We start from the raw sequence: 25446 nt of genomic DNA, 5'->3' as shown, positions 1-25446 counted from the left end.
AAAACATCAAATATCTCTTCTCATTGAATCTGTATCAAATCCTGTCGTTGTATTTTGTGTGAATCCGCAACTCTATGCATCTCAAGTCTTGAAGAGAGAGAGAGACACACACACACATACGTATCCAAGGAATAAGCAACTTTACTATCGTGGTTTAGAGACATATCCTCTGCATGTAACAGCATTCTCTTGTTAGCATCTTCATGATCTGACTTCAAGGGATTAATGACAGCCTGATTGTTACTGGTGACACAAACAGTCTCATTCCCACCACATCAGTCACAAGCTATCATCGTCTTCTGTTCATTTTCCAATACATTCTTTCCTAATGAACAGCGCTTCTCACAGAAAAAAGTTCATAACTTATTCTTATTTCTATAGTTCCCAAGATATTTTGCTCACTGTTTTTGAAATGATGTATTTGTGCCTGTAACGACGATTTTCATTGCTGAGTGAGTCCCTCTTCTAAGTTTTTTACCATTATTGATGTTTGCATGCGGATAATGGTCAAACACAATATCTTTTCAGTTGCACACGTTCCTTTTAAAATATTGTGAGCATGTTAAAGTACTTATGTGCCAATTCGTCAAAAGTAAGTGCTTCTGCATCCCCCAGTCATCTGAATCTATACCATTCCATTAAACATATGGACTGTCTTCATGTCTAGCTGAAGTTGCGGAAATATAATGCGAGTATTAACCAGTTTTTCCAACTTTCCTAATAGAATACTTTTAGTACATTTTTTTAAACTACCACCTGCATCCTCATGTACTTTGAAGTCAAATACAATTGAATATAATCTGAAATTTTCATCTACTACAGAAGTTATGGTCAAATACATGAAAACATGATTTCGATGGCGCCCATATTGGAAAATGGCCTCCATAAAAACTGGCACCACAGTTTGACTCCACTGAAAGTTTTACAGTGATCAGGAAGGCCCAATTTACTCAAATATACCATCTAACCTTTTCTGTATCCTTGGTTGCACAAACTCCTTTTTTGAACAGATATATAGAATGGTACACAGTCTCATATAATGTTACTGCGGTTTAGCGCAAAGCGACACAATGGACTATTTGTGTTCTGTTTATAACGGCGAATGGAACTCCTTGTTTTAGTGTTGTAAGGCCATTGAAGAACCAAATATTCAAACAATATCATTTATGTTAAAAAAAAAACAGTTTAAACATTCACTCCTTACTCTTCAAATCTAAAAGCTTTTTTTAATATGAAACTTAATAGACACGTTCTTTCAAGACCACTTTTTTCAAAGCAAACTTGGAATTGATTTTGAAAATTTAATATATTTGTTTAAAGAGGTTGTTATAAATATTAAGACTATTACTTCTTTAAATTGCATTTTCTAATTTAACTTTTAAATTGAAGAATCGCTATTAGAGAAAAAAACATATGGCTCAATCGTATAGATTTTGCTTTGGCCGTTGGAAGCAGTGAGAAAGTATTACTTCTTTTAAATACGTATATAAGTGAATAGTTATATATAATTTTTATTGTTGAGATGTTTCCTGTTTCTTTGTGGTCCAGTACAGGTAGGACAATATCTTACTTATTTTCACAGATGCCATCTTGTGGGCAGGTGACAAACTGAATATTTCAAACAGGTGAAGTTCAGGTGACGTTTTTAATGGTGAAAGTGATAACATATCTGTATTCTTTGACTCGTAAATCGGGAGTTATTTCTTATTTTGTAATGATTTAATCCCCTTAGAGACAAGAAATGCGTGTAGGTTGTAAAAGTATTTTAAGAATTTGCGTCCGTTGTGTGTTAATATTGCTAATATTATTACATGCTACAGTCAGTCAGCGTTTTACTTACAGCTCTAGAACTCCAAGTCGTAACGTACTTAACAATTTTAGAAATGTTAATCAAAGTCCACGTAACAACCGCCAAGTTTCTGCTGCCAGGAAATCAGATATTTTCGATTATGGGGACCAGCGATGCCCAGAAGCATATTCTGATGAATTACCAGTTAAAGTAACAGTGGACTTAACGACAGAAATTGTCATAGAAGGGCATTATGTTTATTTGTGTGACGGTCCTGGCGTATCGGAAAGAGATAGGCCACAAAATGGCAATTTTAGACCAATTACCAAGTTTTATAAAAATATAACAGTTTTTTTGGGAATACCATATGCAGAACCTCCAATTAAAGAGAGGGGACTACGTTTCAAGGTATCTGTAATATTATACTATATAGATTTAAAACTTAAATACGAGTATACGTTATTTCGACAATGTTAAAGTCAAACAAATTAAGGTTACTTTATTGTTTGTGTTGAAAATTACCAGAACGATAAATACAGTAAGTGTTTAAACATTCGAAAGTAATGTGCTTCTTTTATATGATATAAAAGAAGCTAAGTTTTGGTAATTATAATTCGTATGAGTGTTCAGCGTGTGGATCTATATAAATATTATTCAATTGCTCCGTCTCTGATCAAATCCCACATACAGACTCCTTTAGTCCTTATCATCCGTATATGGAGATTTTGGAGTACTTGTGTCGTTGCGAAACGGCTGTTACTTTTTATCTGCTTTCTTATCCGCCCAAAAGGCAAAAACAAATAAATAGCGTATGATAGATTGTCAATACACTACCTTAGAAGCTACACTGATATTTAATAATATATTGTTTGTAATACACGAAGTCTTTCATTATTATGAAGCTTTACTGTATTATTATGCACATAATTATACATCTTATTACAGCCTTTGTGTGATGGAACTTCTGTTGGTGAAAATATTTACCTATACAAAGTTTTTGAAACTATGGTATATGTGGGACTTATTTGGGATCAATGTTTCATCAATCACAGTGACCAAAAAAACAAACTGCATGTAATTTAAAAAACTTTCAAGAAAATATTATGATTGTAGACATTTTATGAAATATGGATTAATGTAATTAATGTTTTACCCATTTGTTTATTTTTACATCAAGTGTGAAATATTATTTCACAATTAGTTTCTGCTTCTCCTTTTCTGTGGAAAAACCTAGTGATAGAGAGATACTTATGTCAGAAAACAAATACATAAAAACATATTGTATTTAATGTTAATTTTGGTTACAGAAAGTACTGTACTTAGAGTGAAGGCCCAGCATGGCCAGATGGGTTAAGGCGTTCGACTCTTAATCTGAGGACTGTGGGTTCAAATCCCCCTCGCACCAAACATCCTTGCCCTTTCAGTCATCTTGGCACTATATTGTGATGGTAAATCTCACTATTCATTGGTAAATGTGTAATCCAAGAGTTGGCAGTGGGTAGTGATGACTAGCTAGCTGCCTTCCCTCTAATCTTACACTGCTAAATTAGGAACGGCTAGCATGGGTAGCCCTCGTGTATCTTTGCACAAAATTCAAAAAACAAACAAAAACAAATTTAGAGTGAAGTTAGAAATCAATCTGGCAATTAGCGTAGTTAATTAAATTATTTAATTTTAGATAGAATGTATTTCACCATTGATAAACCTGAACACAGGTAAAACAAAGTGTTGTCATTCATTCTTCAGTGGATCTGAAAACTGTTTTCATTTCAACTTATTGTTTAAATGTGTGTACTATTTGTATTTATTTTCTAATAGTAAATACTGAATAAGTATTTTCTTGGTGTGAGAAAGATATACATTGTATGTCTGTTTGAGATGTCATGGGTTTTTATGTCAAATTTAATTAATGTTTGCAAATTATTTACATAATTATCACTAATTTACTGCACAAGGTATGAGTTTATATACTTATTTGAAATACCTTGTTTATTATATTCTTTAATCTGCATTTCAAGATGTCATTATTGCAACATGTAAGAGTTTTTCAACTCCATGCTATCAAGAAAATAGTAAAAAAGAAGATGGTAGTCCTAAAAGGAAGCAACTGTTGCTAAAATATTGTAACAGTTTCTGTTGTTCACCTATCTACACCACTTAATGATAACAAAATTTTCCAGTATGTTTCTTTTATTTGACACTTTTTTTTCATTGAGTGCAGAAATACAAGACTTGCAACATTGTACTAACTGTTTTGTTTGTATGTAAGAGCAAACTACACAAAGGACAGTCTTCACTGTGTTCACTACTGGTATCAAGTCTAACATTGAGTGCTTTGATTGACCAAACTTTCCTTTCACTTGTTTGGAGGGAGGTAGTTAACTGGCTGGCTCAATAATCAATCATTAATATCTACAACTTTTCTCTCACCTAACTAGTATTTTTATTCTCTCTAATAATTTCTTAAACTTCCAATAAATTCCTATGTCTGTGGTTAAGACATTCATTCATCATGTACCATCAACACTTTCTCTGACAAACCAATAACAAAGGTTTTAAGTTAAAAACCTAGCATAGTCTACAACATAACACATTTCTTGACTTGTACTACAAAAAAAAAAAGTTACATTGAATGTAAAAACCACAATTAACAAAAGTAATATTCACAGCCATAAACATTATAATAATTAAATCATTGATTTATAATCTTGCAGTAGAAAATGGTCTAAGGCCTTTATGCCAAGCACGGATATCTGACTCAATGCAATATGCTTTGTTTCTACAATTCTACACTTTTTGTACCCAGTTTTTTAAATTCTTTAACATATTAATTTTTTCTTTTGTTTCTCTTGATGTGATGAAATTAACATTACAAATGTGTGTTTGTTTTTAAATATATATCTATATTCATGAATATAAATTTTTTTCCAGGATCCTCAACCCTCTATTAAGACTGGAAAAATTGGGGCATCAAGATACAAACCTGCTTGCCCACAGTATAAGGGTTATTATGGGACTGACATGGGTATAGACAATGTTGATGAAGATTGCTTGTATCTGAATGTATTCTCCCCTTATGTAAGTAAATTGTCTGAAAGATTGCTTGTATCTGAATGCATTCTCCCCTTACATAAGTAAATTGTCTGATATGTTTTTCCAAGATAAGTCTTTCTATTTTGTTCCTACATGTATATATTAAAACCCATTTGTTGCCCTGTCATTCGTTTCAGTTCATATAGGGTCTAAACTGAAAGTTAAGTTTCATGTGTTAATACCATTTAACCAATTTCTCCTTTTTGTTTCTGAGATGATCTGTAAAATGTTTTTGATAAACTTGTCATATTAAATTATTACCATGGGAATGTTTTTAAACCCATAGTTTACTTAGGAAGTAATATAAATTATAAAAATTAATTAATACATTTTGTGAATTTGGGGAATGAGCTTTAAGTTGATCTAAAGTACAACTGCTTGAATTGATTGATAGAGTTCAATATGTTATGTTAAAATAATTTTTGAGCTTAACCATATTATTACAGTCTGTATTTCCATGCCCAGCCATGCTCTATCCAATGACCATGCATCATGAAAATAGCTCTACAGTATAGTTTCCATTGTGAAAGGCTCCATTATAAAAATTTCACATCCAAAGTACATTACTTTCTCTGATTGCTTTTCATAAATACATCTAGTCTGTTAGGATGGCAGTTTCCAAGTGTTGTTTTCAACAGTCCAATAGTACAGAAATCTATAAGAATTGCATTTGGAAACTTGATCAGTGTGTCTTTTTATGAAATAGTATGAATACCCAATTTATTCTCCAGCTGCATGGAATGTTCTGAATTATGAGAGAACCAAAGGAAAATTTGAGGATGAAGGGACCATTTCACGGGTAGAATGTGGTCTTACTAAGAAAAGCAGTCTACAGCAATATGTAACCCACATGACAGGCTGATAACTTCATCTAATTGGAGTGGAGGTCCAATTTCTGAAAGCAGAGGGTGCTGGCCTGGGTAAGCTTGTTAATTAGTAGTTTAATTGAACACAATGGATCAGTGCTATTCCAAATGAAAGAGAATGGAACTTTAAATTTTACTCATTTTGAAGGAATTGGAGACAGTATCATTAATTTGGGGTGACTGAGAGCTAAAGAAAAGGATCTGACTTAACTTAGATCATTTACAGGTCAGGTTGAAAAAACAAAAAGAGAGAGAAAATATTCTCCATCCAGAAATGTGGGATGACCAAGAAAAAACTTAATGTAGAAAAGGTGAATAACTTGGTGCCAGTTGCTGTTGTTTGAGAGGACATAACTGAGAGAGATTTCATGAACCCTATGAATGACTTGTTTGCCCATCATCTTCACCACCACTCCTCCAGACATTGAAGGTAAGCAGAATTAGATTGGTATTGAAAGGCAACGGGTTTGGAGAGAAGAAGAGGGAAGAGAAAGACCATGGGATAGAACTCGTAGGACCCATCTGTTAGCAGAGAAATGTACCCAAGGCAGATGGTTCCCAGAGGGTCTGAAATGAACACATGATCACTGATAATTTAAGTGGCAAATGAAATGTCAGATGTATGTAGGAGACAAAGAGATAGAAGTTGATTACATAGGAATCCAACAGGGAATAGGAGAAGGATGAGAGAAAGAAGTGGAAGAGTGAGGGTGGGATGAACGTAAAGCTAGAGAAATAAAAGAAGATTGATAGCAGGCAGCTCGATATCTTGATTTAACAAATCAGGGATGTTACCAAAAACTTTCAGACAAAGAAAAGGGGTGAAATGAAGGTCCTGCAGGAAGAGAGGTGGACTTGAGAAAATAGAGAATCCATTAACAAAAGGTCTGAACAACAAAGTGAGAACAGAAGAAGTGGAACAGAGAGAGTGCTCTGGAGCCTCAGAAAATTCATCAGGGAAATGTTGAAGCACCTCCATCATAAGGTGAAGGGAAGAGAGGTACATACAGAGAGTAAAGAGAAAGACTTTATGTAAGGAAACTTGTGTACTAGATAGGAAAACAGCTGGTAGTGAATCTGGCACCAGTGACCATATGCAAGAACTTAAGAATTATTCACTCAAGAGGAGCAGTATATATACAGTTATGGGAACAAAATCAATTTAGAAGAGAATGGACATGTACAGTAATGTCAAGTGAGGAAGGAAGCAGTGAAATCATGAGAGGAGGGTTGTGGAATAAAGAACAAGAACAGTCAAAGGTTATTGTAGAGAGAGAAAAGGAACAGTATGTGCCTGAGTTATAAGGTTTTGAAAACCTGAGGATGTTCTTCAGTAGGTGAAGACATTCCCAAAGCAATGCAAAGCAATTCCTGTGGATGGGAAAAGGCACTTTAGGCTCAAAGAAAGAGGAAGGAAACTGAAGCAGATGGTTTTGGCCACATTATGGACCCTGTTACACATTGGACAATTGCTGTCACATCTTCCACTCATAAAGAATTTCCCACTTGTTCAACATTAATAACATCTTCACTCACATCAACAGAAGAAGAGTGCACATTAGTCTGTGAATTCATATTGTGTTAAAATCAAGTGCAAGTTAAAAAATTGAAAAAATCACAAATCTTAGCAAACTCAAAACATGTTTGTTCATGATAATGCTTAGAAAAGAAATGAAGATTCACAAACATGAATGTAGAGGGTGTCATTTTGCATGGAGGTGTGTTACACTCCTGTTGGTGAAGCATTCTTCTAAATGATTATATTATTATGTGGTGGTGTAAACTTGCATGCTTTTACATGAGATAAGGTGGGAGTTTTCAGATGGTGGATTGCAAACCCCTTTGGTAGATTGTATGAACTTAAAGAGGAAAGAAGCTATTCTGTGTTGAACATTGGTTTTAGAATATTCCTTTGTCAATTAACTTTTGACTTTGAATTCAGTGGTGGTGCCAGGGGGGGGGCTGAGGTAAACTGTGGAGGGGCTTCCCAAAATGCCATCAATATGAAGTATAGATGGTAAGTTACAATAATGTAAATACCAAGGTACATTTCAGAAAGGTGTGCTATTTTGAGCTGCACTTTCAATGCAGTTTTCATTGGAAACTCGTACTCTGATTAATAATTCATTATTACAAATTAGAAATAATCTGTTTATGAAAATATGCGTATATATGAAAGAGGAAGCTCATCTAAATTCCACCCAAGGTAATACGTAATAATAAAGAAAATCGAGATTAGCTTAGATTGAACATATAATATACCATTAAGAGTAAAGCTACAAATCAAAAGAAATATAACATAAAGACATAGTTTACATAGCAGAAATGAATTATCCCATAGGAAGTTAATACACTCTGAGGAAAAGTAAGGCCACTATCAGGCTAACTATCTTTCATCATGTTGTGTTTATAGTCAATATTACTTCAAAACAATGCACCTGTTCTGGTGATTGGGAGCAAATATGTCTAAAACAGTATCAATATCGAGTTGTTTTGCTCTCCTGGAGTTTACTGATATAACTGCAAGGTTGCTGGTGTGGTTGTTACCACTGCTGTTGTGCAAGTATGTCTTGAGAAGCTTCAGACATGAGAAACTTCTCTCATGGGCAGCTGAAGTGGCAGGCAGGGTCACAGCGATGCATTCAAGTTTGTGGAGATTCATAAAGGCATCCTTGTATGTCTCCAGCATGGTTGCAAGCTTCAATGGTGTGGATACTTCCTGCCCCTTGTCTTTCTTCCTGGCAATTAGCCAGTTCAACTGGTGGACCTCCACTGTGAGGTCATCCTCTGCCACACCATAGTTTGCTGCCAATCCTAAGAGTGCTTGCTTGTCCAGAAACGTGGAGTGTTTGGCCAATCAGAACACTGCAGGCATCAGAGGAGAATCTTCTATTCAGCTCGTTGAGTATCCTGTCTATGATGGCATAGAAGGTGTGTCTCCTGGCATCTGGTGTTGGTTCATCTTTTTGGCCAGTATTAGATGTGATTATGAATTCATCCAGGTGACTGGGGGCAGATCGCTGTCCACCATGACAGACCATCTCAGTGCATATTCCCACTTTCTTACATATATCCTCAGCAGATTCTTCCAAGTCTTTCCATGCTGCTTCAGTTCTCATTTCTGAGAGACCAGAGATGACAGATTGTACTAGGTCCTCTGCAGAGGCCAACTGCAGGTCAGGTGACTGGAGGTGGTCTGATAGCTGTTTTGTCATCAGCAGCAGTTTTTCTATGGCCACTAGACTGGTTACAAACTGCTGATCTAGGAGGATGCACAGGCCCTTTGATTCAGTGGCTCTGTGGACATTCTCCCCTCCACAAGACGCTTTAGGGTTGTCACAATGGCAGGGATAGTTATTTTCACAGCCAGACAAACAGCATGTTGGCAGGCCCATCTTGTGTTTGACAGTCGCTTCAACTCTGTGTGCTGGTTCACGGGTTTATGAATATATGTAGGTAACAATATTGGGGGGTGGGGTGGGGGATGAGGGGGTTGGCTCAAGCCCCCCTTGGCACTGCCACTGTTTGAATTGGTTTTTGATTTGAGTGTGGAGATTGTTATGTGTTACTGATCTGTTGTTTCAGAGTGAACGTAAAAATGTTCCAAGGTCTTTTGATTCAATGTTATTATTGAAAGCTACCAATTTCACCCAAATGACCAGAGACCATCTCAGTTGACATTTCATAAACATAATATAAACTTATCTATCAAATTTCTTTACATTTACTCGTTATCAATGTAAGATAAATGATCATTACTGAAATCAACTAACCGTTTTTTTTTCACTACTTCCAACAGGCAGGAACACGACTTCAAAGCCACGAGAAATACCCTGTCATGGTTTATATCCACGGTGGAGACTGGGACCATGGTAGTGCCAGCACATTTCCTCCCCACATGCTGGTAGCATCCCAAGAGGTAGTAGTTGTTACTTTAAACTACAGACTCGGACCACTGGGTAAGTTGTTCAAAGACTGTGCATAAAGCTTACCCTTTTGTCAGTACAATTAAATTAAAAAAATGCACCATTTACTTATGTAAGGTAACTCAATGACATTTAATTATTCTACTCAATGCTACATGTATGGCACTTGTGAACTAGTGTTTTGTTGCTATTCTTTGTCAACAGTCAGGTTGCTTCCAGATGTACATATTTATGAAATACTTATCAATAATCCAAGCTAAATTAGTCTGAAACTGTCTCTTACTTTGTTACTTTGATAGAGAAAGTCTGAAACTGCCCTTTACTTTCTTACTTTGATAAAGAAAGTCTGAAAGTGCCCTTTACTTTGTTACTTTCATAAAGAAAGTCTGAAACTTCCCTTTACTTTCTTACTTTCATAAAGAAAGTCTGAAACTTCCCTTTACTTTCTTACTTTCATAAAGAAAGTCTGAAACTGCCCTTTACTTTGTTACTTTGATAAAGAAAGTCTGAAACTTCCCTTTACTTTGTTACTTTGATAAAGAAAGTATAAAATTGTCCATTGTTACTTTGATGAATAAAGTCTGAAACTGCCCTTTACTTTGTTACTTTGATAAAGAAAGTCTGAAACTGCCCTTTACTTTGTTACTTTGATAAAGAAAGTCTGAAACTGTCCTTTACTTTGCCACTGTGATAAAGGAAGTCTGAAACTGTCTTTTACTTTGTTACTTCAATGAATAAAGTCTGAAACTGCCCTTTACTTTGTTACTTTGATAAAGAAAGTCTGAAACTATCCTTTACTTTATTGCTTTGATGAATAAAATCCTGACTGCAGTTATACAATATTTTCTTGGTTTCCTAACAATAACAGATAACAACTCTTCAACTGCTATAATGATATGATATTTAATGGGATCCTGACTATAACTGTACAATATTTTCTTGGTTTCCTAACAACAACAGATAACAACTCTTGAATTGGTATAATGTAGTTATATCACATTCAATGAAACACTGACTGTAACTCTTTGACGTATTTAGGTTTCTTGGCAACATCAGACAATGCCTCAGCAGGTAACTATGGGATGTTAGATCAGGCCTTTGCTATTCAGTGGGTATTTGACTATATATCGCATTTTAACGGAGACCACAATAAGATAACTCTGTTTGGACCTGGGGCAGGAGCTGCAAGTGCAGGACTTCATGCATTATCGCCACGGACACGAAGTAAGTTTGTTACAGTTCGATTTGTACACATTAGTGTGTAAAGTAGAATGTCAAATAGTTAACAGAATTAAAACTTTTAATGGAAGTATCTGGTAGTGTATATAGTGTGTGTTTGTAGTTGTATATAGTGTACATCTGTAGTTGTATATAATGTATATCTGTAATTGTATGTGGTGTATATAGTGTATATCTGTAGTTGCATACAGTGTATATAATGTACATCTGTAGTTGTATATAGTGTATATTTGTAGTTGTATATGTTGTATATCTGTAGTTGTATATATTTTATATCTCTAGTTGTATATAGCATATATCTTTAGTGTATATAATGTATAACTGTAATTATATGTGGTATATATAGTGTACCTGCAGTTGTATATAGTGTGTACCTGTAGTTGTATATAGTGTATATCAGTAGTTGTATACAGTGTATATCTGGTGTGTATATAGTGTATATCTGTAGCTGTATATGGTGTGTGTATAGTGTGTACCTGTAGTTGTATATAGTGTATATCTGTAGTTGTATACAGTGTATATATGGTGTGTGTATAGTGTGTACCTGTAGTTGTATATAGTGTATATCTGTAGTTGTATACAGTGTATATATGGTGCGTATATAGTGTATATCTGTAGCTGTATATAGTATATATCTGGTGTGTGTATAGTGTATATCTGTAGTTATGTATAGTGTATATATTTGTAGTTGTATATAGTGTATATATGTAGTATATATACTGAATATCTCTAGTTATATAAAGTGTATATCTGTAGTTGTGTATGGTCGATATTTGTAGTTGTATACAGTGTATATCTTTAGTGTATATGGTTTATATGTGTAGTTGTATATAATGTATATGTGTAGTGTATATAGTGTATATCTGTAGTATATATACTGAATATCTGAAGTTGTATATAGTGTGCATGTGTAATTTATATAGTGTATATCTGTAGTTGTACATAGTGTATATGTGTAGTTGTATATGTGTATATCTGTAGTTGTATATAGTGTATATTTAATTGTAGTATGTAGTGTATCTGTAGTTGTATATAGTGTATATCTGTAATTGTGTGTAGTGTATATAGTGTGTGTTTTTAGTTGTATACAGTGTATATGTGTAGTTGTATATAGTGTGTGCCTCTATTTTCATATCATGTGTATCTGTAGTTGTATGTAGTGTATATCTGTTGTTATATATAGTGTGTATCTTTAGTGTAAATAGCGTATACATGTAATTGTATATAGTGAATCTCTGTAATTGTATGTAGTGTATATCAATAATTATGTGTAGTGTATATAGTGTATATCTGTAGTTGTATACAGTGTATATATGTGTATTGGTATATAGTGTATATCTTTAGTGTAAATAGTGTATACATGTAGTTGTATATAGTGTATATCTGTGGTTGTATATACTATGTATCTTTAGTGTATATATTTGTAGTTGTATATAGTGTATAGATGTGTAGTGGTATATAGTCTATATCTACAGTTATATGTAGTGTATATCAGTAATTGTATGTAGTGTGTATAGTGTGTATCAGTAGTTGTATAAAGTGTATATCTTGCGTGTATATAGTGTGTATCTGTAGTTGTGTATAATGCATATCTTTAGTGTGAATAGTGTATACATGCAGTTGTATATAATGTATATCTGTAATTGTATGTAGTGTATATCTGTAGCTGTATATAGTGTATATCTGTAGTTGTGTATGGTTTATATCTAGTTATATAAAGTGTATATCTGTAGTTGTGTATGGTTTATATCTAGTTATATAAAGTGTATATCAGTAATTGTGTATAGTGTATATCTGTAGTTGTACACAGTGTATATGTGTATAATGTATATCTTTAGTGTATATAGTGTGTATGTGTAGTTGTATATAGTGTACATCTGTAGTTGTATATAGTGTATATAGAGTATCTGTGTAGTTGTATATAGTGTGTATCTGTAGTTGTGTATGGTTTATATCTAGTTATATAAAGTGTATATCAGTAATTGTGTATAGTGTATATCTGTAGTATACACAGTGTATATGTGTATAATGTATATCTTTAGTGTATATAGTGTGTATGTGTAGTTGTATATAGTGTACCTCTATTTTCATATAGTGTATATAGAGTATCTGTGTAGTTGTATATAGTGTGTATCTGTAGTTATATGTAGGGTATACATGTTGTATGTAGTGTGTATCTGTAATTGTATATGGTGTGCATGTAGTGATATATAGTGTATAGCTCTAGCTGTATGTAGTGTATATAGTGTATGTCTGTAGTTGTATATTGTGTGTATCTGTAGTTGTATATAGTAGATATTTGGTAGTGTATATAATGTATATCTGTAGTTGTATAATGTTAACCACTAGACACTTCTATTAAAAGTTTTGGGGTTTAAGAGGAAGGTTGTATGTATATATATATATATTTATTTTAACTTTTGATATAGAATATTATTATTATTATTTTCTTTTGTTTTGGTTTAGCGCAATGTTATAAGCAAAAACTTTTAGGGAATTTACGTTTTTAATGAACAATGAAGTGGGTCTTTGAGATACAATATAAGATGGATTTGAAGCAACATTCACTTTTGTTTATGTACAACTCTTATAAACTTGTGTTAAAAATCCATTCTTGAATAAACACTTGAGTTTGAATGTCTTGTATTGTTAACAGTTTGCTTTATAGTTCAGCTGCCCTACATAAAAGATTTGGTATGGTGAAACATGTCGGGTGGCAGGTGAGAAAAGTCAAAACAAGTTTATTATACAGAAGTGAATTGTAATTCTTTCTTTTTTACTACCATGAAAATGTGAACATTTATTGTTCTTGTGAATTTTGATGCTAGCTTTATTAAATATTTTAGGTATGGAATTTCATTAAAAAACCTGAACTTTATCAAGGTTACAGATATCAAACTGTAAACATTTTAATGTAAATCCTAACAAGTTGCTGCTTCTTTCATTAGAAATTTCATTTATATCCTTGTTTTTAACTTGTGTTTGTGAATACTAGTAGATAATTTAAATTAATGACATTTCACACATTTTAAGGGTACATTTTGGATCACAAAATGTTCTCATGTTTACTTGTTTTAAAGAAAAGGTGAAAAGGGTTATTGCACAAAGTGGGTCAGCTGTTGCTGAATGGGCAGTCATCCTGGATCCTCTTCACATCATCAACAATACACTCATCCTTGGTGATAAATTAGGCTGTTCTTCGAGTTCCCCTTCAAAACTTGTAGAATGTGTACAAAGTCGAAGCGTGTCTGACTTTTCCAACTCAAAAGTTGAGGTTTGTGAAACAATTTCAATCTTACATGGGTATTGTTAGTTTTCTCCAACACATGCCACTGTTAGTGAAGGTCAGTTCATAAAGTTGTTAGTTGAGAAACTTATTTGACATTAAAACTTTGAAACACTTGTTTTTTAATACTTTTAAGATAAATTTTCAAACTTTTCAATATCTCATTTCATCATACATTCTAAATCATGTTAAAATTATATAAATAAACTAGTTATTTTGTTTCTACTTATTTTTTAAAATGTTGTTTTAAAATTAATTTGTATGTGTATCAAGATAGTTCAAATTTCTCATGTTAGAGGTTTCTCTGAATAATTTGTTAAAATGATAAAGATAGCCTAGACACTGCATTAATTTAAATAAATCAATGTAAACTTGAAATAGTTAGGTATTGCCTCTTTTCATATTATTAACAATGTATTATGATGTTGATATTGAGATTGTTAGGTATTGTTTCATTTTATATTATTAACAAAGTATTATGGTGTTGATATTGAGATTGTTAGGTATTGTTTCATTTTATATTATTAACAAAGTATTATGGTGTTGATATTGAGATTGTTAGGTATTATTTCATTTTACATTATTAACAATGTATTATGATGTTGATATTGAGATTGTTAGGTGTTGTTTCATTTTATATTATTAATGATATATTATGATGTTGATATTGAAATTGTTATGTATTTTTATGTTGATATTGAGATTGTTAGGTATTATTTCATTTTACATTATTAACAATGTATTATGATGTTGATATTGAAATTGTTATGTATTTTTATGTTGATATTGAGATTGTTAGGTATTATTTCATTTTACATTATTAACAATGTATTATGATGTTGATATTGAGATTGTTAGGTGTTGTTTCATTTTATATTATTAATGATATATTATGATGTTGATATTGAAATTGTTATGTATTTTTCATTTAATAGTATTAACAACGTCTTATGATGTTGATATTGAGATTGTTAGGTATTGTTTCATTTTATATTATTAACAATGTATTATGATGTTGAGACTGTCAGGTATTGTTTCATTTTGGATTATAAATAATATATTATGATGTTGATATTGAGATTGTTAGGTATTGTCTCATTTTATTTATTAACAGTGTATTATGATGTTGATATTGAGATTGTTAGGTATTGCTTCCTTTTATATTATTAACAGTATTATGATGTTGATGTTGAGATTGTTAGGTATTGGTATTGTTTAATTTTATATTATTAACAATATATTATGAGATTGAGATTGTTATCTTCAAGGAGGTAATAGAAGTTGTGCTAGTAATTATAGGCTTATTAGTTTTATATTAGTTGTGGGAAAAGTTTTGGAAAGTATAATAAAAGGTATTAAGGGTAAACTTTCCGTGATGACGAGTAAACCCATACCAGCCATTTTTACCGATATAAGGGTAAGCTTTGCCTGACAAATCTTTTGACACACAGCATATGTAGATTGAGGGTAAGGGTCTAGATATGGTGTATCTGGATTTTGAGAAAGCATTTGACAAAGTCGCACATAAAAGGCTTTTATAGAAACTTTTCTCTATAGGTGTGGGGGGATAAGTTAGCTATTTCGATAGATGAGTGTCTTGATGGAAGAAAGTGGAGAAATGTTACAAATGAAGCTCATTGAAACTGGATTATTTTCACAAGTGGAGTACCTTAGGGCTCAGTCTTAGGATCATTTCTCTTTCTGATTGACATCAATGACATAGATGAAGGAATGGTTAGTAAATTACTTGAATTTGCTGATGATATCAAGGTATTGGTCGTTGCTAGCTGTGAAGAGGATGCTGCTGATATAGAAAATGATTTATATCATTTAGTGAGTTGGACAAATACATGTCAGATGGGTTTTAATTATAATAAATGTAAGATAATGCATGTGGGTTATCATAATTTGATTTATAAATATAATTTGGTTTGGAATAACTTTAACAGTGTCATGAAAAAAAGAGATCTTGGTGTAATAGTTGATCAATCTCTAAAGACATTCAAGCAGTGTGCTGTTGCTATGGTTGGGCAAATTAAGATCTTAGGTTGCATTTACAGAAATACTGAATATAAAAGTCTCAAGTCTAAAGAGGTTACAATTTAATTGTATGTTACTGGTTTGACCAGTTTGGAATTTTGTGTTCAGTCGTGGGCTTCTTATTTTAAGATAAATATTGATTTGTTGGAGAGGGTTACTAAAATGGTACCTGGGATGGAGATGTTTGTCATACAAGGGAAGATTAAGATCCTTAAAATTGGTTTATCTTAAGTAAAGAAGAATTAGAGAGGATCTGATTGAAGTGTTTAAGATTGTAAAAGAAATTGATAATGTTGATGTGTTGACATTTTTCATACTTAACAGCGAGGACTATAGAACTAACACACAAATATAGATTTAGGCAAAGTAGAAACTGTCTTCAGCTAAGACAAGTTGACTTTTCAAATAGGATGGATGGTCTATGGAAGTTTAAAAAAAACTTAATAGACATATGAATAATAAGGACTTACTTAATTTTTAATATTCTAACTTTGACTTAGAGGATGGGACAACTTGGTCCCTCAACATTATGTTGATAGATGTATGAATGATAAGGGTTGGCTTCAAATTAAAAAAAACTTTTTTTTCTTTTTAAGCTTGACTTAGAGGATGGGGCAGCTTGTTGTCCCTCAACAGCTGAGATCAACAGGTCCCTTATTGTTCCTAAATGTCATGAATTTTGTTTTGATCGATTTTCCTGAGAAATGTCATCCCTGAAATAGACAAAAGCTTTGTTCAAAATCCTACTTGTATTAACTGCTTGGTATAATCAGTTTTATCTTTTCCCATCTAAACTCCATTAGTTACATTTTGTAACTTGTAGTTTTTATCGAGATGTAATTAAATTATCTGAATGTACTGATAAGTATATTTATAAGTACAAATTATGACAAACAACATTAAATATTTTTCTTCTGGCAGTTATGATAAAAAAAAAATAACCTCTGTGCTTTTCAGCCAATGGTTGGACATCTAGCTTGGGGCCCTGTGATTGATGGAGAGACTCGACAAAAAGAACAGTGGTTTCTTCCAGACCCTCCAGAATTAATGTTGGAAAAAGGCCATGTACAGTTTGATGCTGATTTTAGCTACATGGGAGGTGTGACTACGGGAGAAGCAGCTGATATTTTAAGTAAGAATTTATTTTAAGGCCATCATTTAGGGTAAGAATTTTAATATTGTATTAAAAAGGAAGTTGATTATATATAGTAATCTTTAGATAGAGAATGAAACAATTATTGATGGGTTTTCTGTAAAGTTTTGGGCATAGTTAAAAAGTCAACCATTCCTAACATTCTCAATGTTTAGGAGAGATTTCATTACTGCTGGTAAAGTTTCATTTTTAACTCCGAATGAATGGAAAATAAAACTTCTATAATGAGAATGAAATTGATTGAGTATTGTTGAGTAATGTTGGTATCTGTTTGTTTCATAATTCATACACAAAGCTATAAAAACCTGTCTATAGCCATCCCTAATTTAATAAACAAACAATAGGGAAGATAACTAGTTAACAACACTCAATGTCAACTGTCCAGGTATTAACAGGATCTGTTCATTGAATATAGAGAGGAGGTTACAGCTGTTAGAGTTATTAACAAAAGCCATAAAAGTAGCATCTAATGAATTAATGTTTTGAGTCACCTGGTAGTTGAACCCTTTGGTAGAATTAAGGTTGTTAAAATAGTTTCTTGTAGAGCTAGTTTATCTTAGGGTTAACATTTTTAATTGTACAGCTGGAACAATACAAGTTAGAGCTTAATTATACAACATTTTTGTTTGTGTACATGAGGTATTGAATGATAGTGTGTGGCTACATCTATATTTTTATTACATTCACAGTGGCTCTTTCACTGGTGTAAAAATGTTTTTAAGAAACTAGGCCTCACCAGGTATAATGGAACATATAAATACTTAATTACTGAACCTACCATGTGGTTCAGCTTTTCTAAATTTAAGTTTTGTTTTTGTTTCAGTGAAGGATAAAGAGTTGGAGTTGAAAGGTTACCAAGTGACAGAGAAAGTTTTTCATGACAAGATTAAAGAATTTATCAAGAGGTTTAATTACACACTTAACACCGAAGCTGTCCATAATGCTCTTTCCTTCATGTATACCCCTTGGAAGGATCCTAAAAATCCGGTGCTACTTCGTGAAGGATATATAAGTGTAAGCATCAGGTTGTGAAACACTGTAAGAAATTACTTGGAAATAATTTATAGACATTTGTGATCTGACAAAGTCTTGCATATATTAATGTGTAAATCAAGGCTTCTTACATGATCTCTGTAAATCATGTTCCAATATCATAAAATAAATTATTGATATAGTCTACATACTTCAATTTATTTGTAAGAGACTAAGGGTTGATCTCAGTAGTGTTATGTATGTGAAGGTATAGACATGTTGTTTTGTTTTAGTTTTTAATAGTTGTGAATGAAAAATATGACAGCAAAACTTTCATGTTAATAAGAGCAGTGACTTTACATTTCTGTTTCAGTGGTATGGCTAAATAGAATGTTATTATGTTTTGTTTGTGTCTGTATGAATCTGATATAGTTTTCAAACTTTTTTATCTAGCTGTTGTCAGACTCATATTTTGTTGCTCCAAATGATAAGATGTTGAAACTGATGTTAAAGAATGACGTAAAAACCTACATGTATGTTTTGAATTATACCATCGAAGGTTTGGTGGAACTCAGGCCAGAATGGTTTGGTAAGTATAAAAAGTTATCTTTTTAAATACTCAAACTTAACAAAGTATTAAAAACCGATAGATTCAACTTTTGTGATAATTATCACATTACCTGCATATGTTATTTTTCAAAACTTGACCATCGACAATTCAGAATGAGAGGCATATAACAACAGTACGTCACTGCCCAAGAGGACACTTTTTCTAAATTCCATAACTTATTACTTGTATTCGATAAATAGAAGATTATATATTACATAAAGTGCTATTTATGTATAAATATAGCACTTTAAAAGTTTTGGTTTAAACACTGAAAGCTGGTAAAGCATCAGAAAGTGGTAGTCTAAAAATCTATACTTTATTGTAGAGTGATACTGTGAAAAGAGGGTTTGGTCAGTTTGAAACTGACCAAAGATGTGGTTTAGTAAGTAGGAGAAACTACTAGCTTTAAAGAAGAAAACTCGCTTCTATTTCAGGTATAGCCATAAGAAACAGCTTAGTGACTGTCCTGTACGTATGATAGTAAGAGTATATTGTTATTTAACAGTTTATGTCTCTTTCAATCCACCATACAAGGAAAGTCTCAAGAAATCTATTACTTCCTATAAATACAGTACAAGATTACTGTTTGTTACAGTATTGTGTAGTTTCTTTCCATGCCTCAACTTACTTTATTGTTATGTAGGTGTGTGTTATGACAAAGCAAGAATGTTTTATTTCACTATTCTATCAGTGTGTGTTATAACACAGCAAGAATGTTTTACTTCACTATTCTACAAGAGTGCATCATAACACAGTAAGAATGGTTTATTTCACTATTCGACAAATGTGTGTTATGACACAGTAAGAATGTTTTACACACTATTCTACAAGTGTGTTATGACACAGTAAGAATGGTTTATTTCACTATTCTACAAGTGTTACGACAGTAAGAATGATTTATGTCACTATTCTACAAGTGTGTTATGACATAGCAAGAATATTTTATTTCACTATTCTACAAGTGTGTTATGACATAGTAAGAATGTTTTATTTCACTATTCTACAAGAGTGCATCATAACACAGTAAGAATATTTTATTTCACTATTCTACAAGTGTGTTATGACATAGTAAGAATGTTTTATTTCACTATTCTACAAGAGTCCATCATAACACAGTAAGAATGTTTTATTTCACTATTCTACAAGTGTGTTATGACATAGTAAGAATGTTTTATTTCACTATTCTACAAGAGTGCGTCATAACACAGTAAGAATGTTTTTTTCACTATTCTACAAGAGTGTGTCATGACACAGTAAGAATGGTTTATGTCACTATTCTACAAGTGTGTTATGACATAGCAAGAATGTTTTATTTCATTATTCTATCAGTGTGTGTTATGGGATAGCAAGAATATTTTATTTCACTATTCTACAAGTGCTTCATGACACATTAAGAATGGTTTATTTCACTATTCTACAAGTGTTACGACACAGTAAGAATGATTTATATCACTATTCTACAAGTGTGTTATGACATAGCAAGAACGTTTTATTTCATTATTCTATCAGTGTGTGTTATGGGATAGCAAAAATATTTTAGTTCACTATTCTACCAGTGTGTTATGAGATAGTAAGAATGTTTTATTTCATTATTCTATCAGTGTGTTATGGGATAGCAAGAATATTTTATTTCACTATTCTACAAGTGTGTTGAGACATAGGAAGAATGATTTATTTTACTGTTCTACCAGTGTGTTATGAGATAGTGAGAATGTTTCATTTCACTATTCTATCAAGGTGTGTAATGACATAGGAAGAATGATTTACTTCTTTATTCTACAAGTGTGTGTGTTATAACACATTAAGAATGATCCATTTCACAATTTTACGAGTGTGTGTTACAACACTGTAAGAATTTTTTTTTTATATTCTACAGGTGTGCCCCATGATACAGAATATTTTCTCTCTACTGGTGCACCATTTATGGATCCCAAATTTTATCCAAAGAGTTTGGAGCTGTCTCAAGCCAAGTGGACGGAATCTGATCGTGAAATGAGTCAATTCTTCTTGGAAGTTTGGGGCAATTTTGCTAAATATGGGTAAGTCCTCTGCTGTTAGGTAACACAGGAGATAGATTGTTGACTTGAAATACTCAAACTTTAATATGGATATGATTATTATATTTCTGTTTGATTGTTTGCATTGTTGTCTTTTTTTCATTCATCATTAAAAGTATATAGTTATGATTGAAGTCCAAACAAAATAAACCTAGCAGGAAAGCATGGATAGTTCAATACTGTTATATACATTAACAACTTAAGTCAGTTTACACATGACCTTAATACAGTCTTATGCAAGTGCTAGAGCAGGGAAACTGTGGACCATTACTCAGCTTTGTGTTTTGGGAAACCAAGAACTATCCCTTGTAATTGCGTGAGTTGTTACACAGTTCCTTACTTGCAAGTGTTGTAGGACTAGCCATTTAGCTCAGTTGATAAAACAATTGTCTACTGTGCAACAGGTCTTGGGCTCAAATCCAAGACAAAGTTATCTATCCTAATGAAATATAAATTTTTTTATTGGTGCCTAACATTTGGCTCTCTTATGCTCTTTTAAATAGCAGGATTTTAAACCTCTGCCCTACATTTTACCTCATGTGATGAATTATTTCTTTGGGCTAGCTAGATTAAAAACTTTTGTCCTGCAGTTTGCTTTGTTTGATAAATTATTTCTTTGGATAAACTAGACTAATAACTTGTGACCTCCACAAGACTAACCTAACATGGATATACAATCAGGATTTATGTAAAACCTTCTTGAATAAATATCTTTTGATTATACTAGGCTTAATTATAGGAATAACTTCCAACTCACACAGATATGGCCAGGGACATAGATTTTTTACTCCCGATGGGGGGATTATTTTTGCAACCACTTATGTGGACTGTTCAATTTGCAAATTGGTAATCTCTGATTACGTAAACCTGAAAGCTGTAAACGTGCAGTTGCAGAGTAATCTTGTTGCCACGACTATCACAAGAACAAACACACAGTTTGTAAGCCTGAGATGCAATAAAACAGACCAAACTGTAGGGGGGATGATTGTATGCACCATACCCCCCACCTAAAATGGAGGAGGGGATGTATCCCACCCATCCTCTCCAGGATCTACACCCCTGGATATGGCTAAGAACTTTAGTTTGCTAATTACAATATTATAACAAATAAAGTAACAAAGGTTTTGTTTTTGATATTGTTAAGGATGTGATCCATTTAACATTTTTAAAAAAATCTTTATCTCTAACTTTTGATCTGGTATATGTTCTATTTTAAAGCTTGTAGGACATCAGGAGCTATCAATATGCTACATGTTCACTAATCCACTTAAATTTGTAGTAAGGAAATACTAAGCTAATAAAGTTACATTATAAAGATGTAGGTTGTTATTTACATTTATAGAAATGTCTTACACTAAACTCTAATTTGCTGTAAACAAACTTAAGAATAACGAGGGTTACCATAAAATACTTCAAGTAGAACTTACAGCCTCAACATTTATTTTTGTTACTAAAATGTCTAAAGTTACGTGATTTACCCGCACACTTTAGTTTGCAAAACATAATAAAAAAATCACCGTTTTGCACATTATTAAATTATTTATTTTATGTGTTCAAATGACACTGGACAAAAAAATCTCAGAAATATTTCAGTCTGTATCAAACTATTTTTTTTTTTTAAAGAAAGCCTACACAAACATCTTTCAATGGTATTCAATTGTGGAAACCAATGACTCAGAAAAACTTAAGAGTTTTTGGCTGTGAACACAGCCAACTTCACCAGTATCATGGATAGAGATTACAGGCAGAAGCAGTCTCAGTTTTGGAATGACTACTTACCCATCATTACAAGGAAACTGTTCCCAACCTGGGCTCCAACCTTCCAGCCATACAAGGAAGAATTTCGTGTCTACAGTGCTTCCTTGTGGGGGGTAGTGGGGGTTGCAGGGTTGTTTCTTATGGCAATAGTACTGTTCTCTTGTTTGTACTGTAGAGCTAGGAGGGTTGATTGGTACTGACAAAGTATATCAACAAGTTGATGATATCAGTTCCACTGAAACACAAACAACTGTTTTTATAGAAGTGTTTGTGGCATTAAGTAATATTTTTGGTAATACACTGTTCAGCACAATTTACAAAACCACATTGTGTTACTTTTATAATGTAAGAATGAATTAAATCTTTACATTTTATCACAATTTTGTCCAGTATAGAAATGTTTGTTTTTGATTAATATATTTTATTAAGTAGTGGTTGTAGTACATTTCATCTAATTACTGACAAAAACAATAGCATTGTTGATTATAATATCATTATGTATTTGTTATTATATTTTAATTCCATTTTCAGCACTGCCAAAATAAGAAAGTTATGTCACAAATTAGTCATTCATACATCGTACATGTGTTTTTACTAAGAAATAAAAACTGTGATAAGCCATAGATTACTGTTTAAAACTTGTACCACTGGACAAACTACTACTGTGAATTACTTTTCAGCCAGCAAGACGCATGTTAATATAAAACATTATAAGAATAAGGCTTACATCATAATCACAGCCTACAATCTGTAAATCCTCCAGATGATGTCTCTAGAAAGTACTTGTGGCATATAGCAACAGTAATTAAAGAAACCCAGAACAGTGAGTTATAGAAAGTAAAGTGAGGAAAAGATGGTACATTACTAATGAATAATGGAAGAGATAGAATTTTGTAATTCTTTGTCTGTGTTGAAAGCCTTAGGGCACACTTCCTCAACCATATTAATAAAAGTTTCCATAAATTACTGAGAGAATAACTCTTCCTTCAGTTCATTTCTTGTGGTACATATTGATACTGTTTGTGAAATGGGTTCACAAGCAGAAAGTTCAGTAAGTGGCATTACAGTTGATCATCATTGGAGTAAATGTTAAGAGTGCTGCTATCTTCTAACCTTTATAACAATAAATAAAGTTTTGTACTTATTAACAAACTGGTAATAAATGGAGTCCACGTTATCAAGATAATTGGTTTTGCCCAAGAGACCTGTCAAATTCCTTCCTTAATAACGAAGTGAAAACTGAAACCTGTTAAATTTAAGATAGGTTTGCTTGATTTTAATGCAACAAACAGTGTCACAGATTTGCATTTTTAAATATCAGTTTCCATCTGTTCAGAAAAACATTTATGTCTTTTTTTTTTTTGTGATTACTTAAGATCCATGGGTATTGTTTATATTTTTTGATTAGTGTGTATTTAATGAGTTGATCTCTGCACAGTTTTAACAGTGATTATTTTGCCACAACTTGAAAGTTGAAACAAAATATTTAGTGGTTTTAGTTTCTTTTTACAGTTTTGGATTAATTGAATTAACTAAAAAATTATTGGAGATTTATAAACTAAGTATGAAACTTTTGGTTTTAGTGTATTGTAATTGATGTATAGAAACATATGTATTATATAATACTTGAAATATTACCCAATCAAAAAGAGTGTTGTATTTAGGTATATTTTGTAACCTTGTGGCCTTTTACACTGGAAAATGAATTTGATTAAAATATTTCAACATGGAAGAGTGTTGATATAAGCAAGGACACAGAGTTTCTAAAGTTGTATTACTCCATGAATGAAGTGTTGGAGTAAAGTATAGAACACGAAATAATCTACAAATAGTATGAAACTTTAATACAATGTGGCCTTACCACACGATCCACACACACCAGAAACAAGACACCATATAAACAGACCACAGTTTAATAATTTAAAAGAACTGGAATTCATACAAAATTGAGAGATTTACAATAAAATAAAATTTATTTTAGGTGTTTGTTTTTATTTTTGCTCAAAGCTACTCAAGGTGTTTATGTGCAAAAATTTTGGTTCTCAGTTAGTAGTCGTAATATTTAACTATTGTATTTCTAAACATTTTAAAATTGTCTTCACTCTGGTGCTAAATTAAATTACTCAACTTTTCCCTTCAATTGTGTGCATGGCACACTTATTCACTATTGGCTGTTAAATGTTTTTCTGTGACAAAGATAACTCAGAGCATTATGATACAGTTGTTTTTCACCCCATGTATCTCTTGCATATGAAATGAAATACTTTCTGAACATGGTACTGGGTGCAAACTTGATTTTGTTTGTAAATAATGATTTTTTATATAAATCCACAGTAGATAAAGATTTTAACAGACCTTTAGATTTAGACAGATAACAGACTCCAGTTAGAGAAATTCTGTGAGTGTAACTGATCTTACTAAAATTTTCTCACTGATATTTACACTTAGTGGGTTGAGTTTTAAGATTGTTTCAACACCGAGTTCACTAGCCAGGCTGGGAAGTTTTTGTTAGTTTTATAATAAGCCTCTTAATGTTGCTTTTGTTTTATTGGCAAAAGTTTTCCATAGATTTTCGTGTAGTTTGAAACCATTTTGTCAGAATAATAAGTTTGTTTTGAATCTCACACAAAGCTGCATGAGAGCTGTCTATGCTAGCT

General features: G+C 32.4%; 1 pseudogene across 1 annotated transcript; it reads left to right on the top strand.

Annotated features, from left to right (window-relative positions):
• Nucleotides 1-1573: 1573 nt before the first annotated feature.
• Nucleotides 1574-24542, top strand: LOC143233493 (cholinesterase-like; annotated as a pseudogene). The gene is made up of 10 exons (XR_013018188.1): nt 1574-2197; nt 4721-4867; nt 9548-9707; nt 10713-10898; nt 13994-14187; nt 17197-17371; nt 18216-18406; nt 18818-18953; nt 20851-21013; nt 22655-24542. The product of XR_013018188.1 is annotated as a cholinesterase-like (transcript).
• The last annotated feature ends 904 nt before the right edge of the window (nt 24543-25446 follow it).

The sequence above is a fragment of the Tachypleus tridentatus genome, chromosome 12 (assembly GCF_004210375.1).
Source record: "Tachypleus tridentatus isolate NWPU-2018 chromosome 12, ASM421037v1, whole genome shotgun sequence".
NCBI lineage: Eukaryota > Metazoa > Arthropoda > Merostomata > Xiphosura > Limulidae > Tachypleus > Tachypleus tridentatus.
This window is presented reverse-complemented; position numbering and strand designations above follow the sequence as displayed.